Raw genomic sequence first — 4,165 nt, 5'->3', positions numbered from 1 at the left:
GATGACGCATGGCCACATCGGTGCAGATATTGGCGGAAACAACCGTGTCCGGATAGGAACTGAGTGAGGTGAAAGTTCACCTCTCCATGCTCCCTGTTCACCCACGTCGACACATTGGGGATGAGCCGGTGGGTCCACCTTCCATTGTCTGCATTGTCCCACTCCTGCTGCCACTTCACCATTGAGTCCAGTCTCATCGCCTCCTCACATTTCTGGTACCTCTCCGTTGGTAGCACTCGATATCCTCTGCTAAGGTTATGCAGATTGGAATCATCCCTGCGATAACGCAAACTGCCTCTGACGAAATTGTTCGGTACGCACTCGCCACTCGAATGGCCATTAGACGAAACACGCTATTCAACTTCCTGCGATTACGTTTCGTCTTGAGCGCAGCTCCCCAGGCTGGAACGCCGTACCTAAGTATTGAGGATGATACGGTCGCCAGAAGACGCCTACAGCTGCCTCTCGGTCCGCCAACGTTCGGCATGATCCTAGCAAGCGCACTGACCATCTTTGCCGCCTTCTCGCAGGAATAGTCGACATGGGTGTTGAAATTCAAACGGTCGTCGATCATCACTCCTAGATGTCTCAAAGCCCGCACGGACGGTATGTCGTGCTCTCCGACGATAATCTGCATTCGCTGTATGATTCGGCAGTTGCTGACCAGCATCACTTCCGTTTTGTGGTGAGCAAGCTGCAGCTTGACCCTTTCATCCAGTTTTCAACTGCGTCGGTCGTCTCCGCCACCAGCATATCTACCTCTTCCAGCGACTCTCCGGTTATCGTTAGAACGACATCATCCGCGAATCCGAAGATCTGCACGCCTTTGGGCAACTTCAGCTTTAGCACTCCGTTGTACATAACGTTCCACAGCATTGGACCAAGTATGGAGCCTTGCGGAACACCCGCCGTAACCCTAATCGACTTCTGCCCCGAGTTCGTATCGTAGACCAGAATCCGGTTTTCGAAGTAGCTCTTAAGGATTCTACACAAATAGCCAGGAACCCGCATTCCATGCAGCGCGACGGCGATGGCCTCCCAGCTGGCACTGTTGAACGCGTTTTTGACGTCAATTGTTACTACGGCGCAGAACCGATTGCCGCACCTCTTTTCTTGGATGCTTTCTCTGCAACTTCAACGACCGCCTTAATTGCATCCACCGTCGATCTGCCTTTTCGGAATCCAAACTGCTTCTCCGACAAGCCGATCTCACCCTCCGTGAACTGCGTCAGCCTGTTAAGGATAATCCTTTCCAGAAGCTTCCCCAGTGTATCCAGCAGGCATATGGGCCTATACGAAGCTGGATTCCCCAACGGTTTTCCTGGTTTCGGCAGTAACACCAGTTTCTGAATCTTCCACTTATTCGGAAAGTAACCATCTGCTAGGCATTTCTGCAGCACCATCCTGAACAAATCTGGAAACGCCAGTATCGCAGTTTTTAAAGCCACGTTTGGAATTCCATCCGGACCCGGAGCTTTCTTCTTCTTCAGACCTTTCGCCACTGATGACAGCTCGTCGTTGGAGACTTGCATACCTGCAATGGTGACACGGTCTTCATCTTCGTACGGTGCAGGCGGCCACATCGTAGAATCATGTTGCGGGAAAAGACCGTCCACGATGATCTTCAGCTTGTCCGGACACATCTCCGCTGGCGTCGCTGGACCCTTGATTTTCGTTATTGCCACCCGATAAGCATTGCCCCAAGGATCAGCGTCAGCTTCTAGGCACAACTGCTTGAAGCAGTTGGACTTGCTGACTTTGATCTCCCGTTTGAAAGCCGCTCTAGCTTCCCGGAAAACTATCTTACGTTCTTCTCTTACCGTTTCAGACCTTGCCCTCTGAAAACGTCTCCTGGCCCTGAGACAGGCAGCACGAAGATTGGCAAGAGATTCGTTCCACCAGTAATTTGGGCGTCGGCTGTCTAATGGCTCCAGTTTTCTTGGCATCGACGCATCGCAAGCCCTCGCTAACGTTTCCGTCAGTTCATCTGCTTCCAGATTTATTGCGCCGCTGTCAACTCGAAGTGCTTCGATGAAAAGCTCCTTGTCAAAGTCCTTCGTTTTCCATCTTCGCCCGGTAGTCCTTATCCCTCTCCGCGTCGTCGGTAGCCGTGTTCCAACACTATACCGGATAGCTTGGTGATCACTATGAGTGTAGTCCTCACAAACTCTCCAGTTCATGTTTCTCACCAGCGACGGGCTGCAAAACGTCACGTCAATGATGGACTCCCTGCTGTCTCTGCGAAATGTACTAACGGTACCTTCGTTGCACAGTCTGACTTCCAGCTTTGCAAGCGCCTCCAGCAAACTGTAACCTCTGGCGTTGGTCAGCCTGCTCCCCAATCCACTGCCCAAGCATTGAAGTCGCCTCCGATGATTGCGGGTTTAAGGCCGATCAGCTTCTCCGTGAGTGCATCGAGCATCCTGTTATACTGCTCTAAAGTCCACCGTGGGGGTGCGTAGCAGCTACACACGAAGATCCCGTTGATTTTGGCGACAACAAAACCTTCGTTAGAGCTGTCTACCACCTCTTGGATAGGGAATCTGCCCATCACTTGGATAGCCGCAATCCCCGTAGCATCCGCCACCCAGTTGCCGTTGTCAGAAGGGATCCGGTACGGCTCAGCAATAATTGCCACGTCGCACATTGCTTCTGTTGTCGACTGCCACAACAGCTGCTGTGCGGTGTCGCAATGATTGAGATTCAACTGGATGATCTCCATTAATCTCGGCCCGCCATCGCCTTCTTGTATGCAGGGCATTGGAAGCCACCCGTCGTATGGTCGTTTCCGTCCTCCGGTTTGCAGAGCAGGCATCGCGGTTGCTTCGTACAGTCCCTAGCAACGTGTCCTTCTTCGCCACATTTTCTACATAGACCGGATCTATCCGGACCTTTGCAGTTTCGCGCCTGGTGTCCAAACGCCATGCATTTGAAGCATCTCTCCATCTCTTTAGTGACCCGCGGAGTGAGTCTCAACGGGCACACCGACCATCCGACTTTCACCTTGCCCACCTCCACCATTTTGTTGGCAGCAACTGCTGGTAATCGTATCGCTGCTACTTGTGTACCACCGTACGCTTTCCTAAGCCGGATCGTCATCTGCACCTCACTCAGCATACATTGTGAGACAAGAGCCTCCCTCAGTTCGTCTTCCGACGTAATCTCGTCCAGGTCTCTGCACTCGACTACTGCTTCCTGTGTAAGAGCTCTTACGTTTGCTTCACTGCCCAAGGAATTGGCAACGAGCTCCCGGAAGGCCGAGCTTTTGATTGTTGGATCTTTCTTCAGCTCGAACAGCAACTCCCCCTTCTGGGTACGCCTAGTCCTCACTACTTTCTCTCCCAAGTCCTTGAGATCCGGGTTTTCTCTTACTTTCCTTAGGATTGCTGCATACGTCGTCCTGTCGCTCGCTTCGATGATCAGGGCGTCGCCCTTGACCCTCTCCTGAGGAGATCGACGTTTTTCTTTCTTCTTCTGTTCCTTCTTCTTTTCCACAGTCACCTTCTGCTTCTTCCTCTTCTCTCGCTGGCTTTCTACGGTTTGCCATTCACCGCCATCCTTTAGTACGTTAGCACAATCGTGCACGTTCCGCTGCTTCTTCGGGACTTCCTGCTCCCCTGGCGAGTCCCTGCTTCGCTTCTCCGTGCGAGTATTTTGGATGCTCATTGGTGTCTGCTGTGTGTCTGCTGCATGCTCCGCTCCCTCTCTCAGCGTTTTTTCAGCTGCCTCAGCTCTTTTTTTGAGCGCGTTCTGTTCGTGCTCGGCAGCTTTAACGGCGGATTTGATGCTCGTCACTAGAACCTTTATCTTAGTGTGGACATTGTGTTTGTCCTTCACGAAGTCATAAAGCTCGTTGACTCGCTTCCGCACTTCCATCAGGTTGGACCTCCCAAGTTGTAGTTCCTCCTGAATAACACTACTTGCCGATTTTGGTGTGGACACCCTATTCTCGGATCCTAGCTCCTGTTGGCCTGCCTGGTTCTCAGAAGTCTTGGCCAAACTGCTGGTACTTGCTACTGCTGCCTGCGCCATCACTGGAGATCGCTGCAGCTTCCCACTCTTTGCGAAAACAATCGCTCCGCCTGCTCCTTCGTTGATTTTTGTATTCGTTTCCATGTTAAAAGGGTCTCCCCTCCGGGCCGTTATCTCTACCTGTTGTAGATAG

The sequence above is a fragment of the Armigeres subalbatus genome, chromosome 1, assembly GCF_024139115.2.
Source record: "Armigeres subalbatus isolate Guangzhou_Male chromosome 1, GZ_Asu_2, whole genome shotgun sequence".
Classification (NCBI taxonomy): Eukaryota; Metazoa; Arthropoda; class Insecta; order Diptera; family Culicidae; genus Armigeres; species Armigeres subalbatus.
Note: the sequence above shows the minus strand (reverse complement) of the source record.